Source organism: Triturus cristatus, chromosome 8, assembly GCF_964204655.1.
Source record: "Triturus cristatus chromosome 8, aTriCri1.1, whole genome shotgun sequence".
In the NCBI taxonomy this organism is placed as follows: domain Eukaryota; kingdom Metazoa; phylum Chordata; class Amphibia; order Caudata; family Salamandridae; genus Triturus; species Triturus cristatus.
In genome coordinates this window covers 961,353,687-961,354,934 of record NC_140591.1, presented here as the reverse complement: position 1 = coordinate 961,354,934, position 1,248 = coordinate 961,353,687, and the positions used below count along the sequence as shown (strand labels likewise).

The 1,248-nt window shown below is 39.8% G+C and overlaps 1 protein-coding gene across 1 annotated transcript in view; it reads left to right on the top strand.

Moving 5' to 3' along the window:
- Positions 1–1,248, top strand: part of MBTPS2 (membrane bound transcription factor peptidase, site 2) — a 358,518-nt gene that overhangs the window by 312,188 nt on the left and 45,082 nt on the right. The window lies entirely within an intron of this gene.

Sequence of the window (1,248 nt, the reverse complement as noted above, 5' to 3'; positions counted from 1 at the left end):
TGTGTTCTCCAGGTCTCCTGCAAGGAAGACCAAGTTTGATGAAATCACATCAGTCACTGAATATGAAGTGATCTCCTTTCGGCCATTGAATGAAGTCAAATAGCTTTCAAGGCATTTTGCAGTTGGTGCACTAATTCCTAATTACGAGGCTGTTCTTAAGTACTTAGAGCATGATTAATTTGAGGAGAATGATCCAGTTGCTAAATATTGTTACAAAAAGTTATCCGACTCAAACTACCAGATTTCCCTTTTAGTACTTAATGGCATTCTAGGTGAATTTGCATCTTAGTGCGAAGTGTTCCAAAAAACATATTTGACTACTGTTGAAGCTGTACAGTATGCAAGAGCAAAGATTGGTCAAATTAAGGGACAGTACTTGGGGGACACTGTCTTTTGGAGAAATACAGTAAGAGATCTGATAGTGTTGTACAGGGAAGTACAAGAGTTTGACAGTGGGCCTATTTGCCTTTTGTTTCCCTTCTTTGTGAGCACATGCAAAAAAGGTTCCCTGAAGATTAACTGAAAGAATGGGCAAGTTTTGAATTCCTGGCAATAGCAGCACAATGAAAACTCGTAGAAGAACTGGTGGTCAAAAAAAGGAGAGGAAAACCTATGCGAAAAGACAAGAGCCAATGCCTGACTTCACAGAGAGTCTACTGATTCTAAAACCTACAGACAAGTGTAAGAGTGTAGATAAAAAGAAACAGAAAAAGTTTGATAGGATTTCCATCAACTGCCAAGAGAGGCCAGTGTCATCACGTGGTCATCCTTGTATCTTGCTACTACTCCTCTAAGCCTAGAGGCAAATTGAGTATCAAAGATCAAAACTGGACAGTAAAGATAGAGCCAGAAAGAGAAATCGACCAAGGTCGGCCATTCATGTCTCGTGTGATGAAAATAATAATGCAGTGCAAGTGTGTGAAGGTTAAAAAGGGAGTTGGGAGGGAGAAACAAGAGCTTTAATATACATCTCTCTGCCAATCCAATTAAAAATGTGTAGCGGCAACTTTCAACAAATAGGTTGCGTCTCAAGTAGGTCGACTAGTTTCAGCCTGAAGGGATTACGTTCCCGGCTTTCTTCAGGACCAGAGGTTGTAATAGCTACTGCAAAAATGGGATAATATGTAAAACAAGTTGTCAAACAATACAACCTGATGTGGTAAGATCTCTGGACAAGTAGGGTGCACTTCATTCCTGTCAAAAAAAGAAGAGATACAAACAATAGGTGTGTAGGCTAAGCCTTAATTC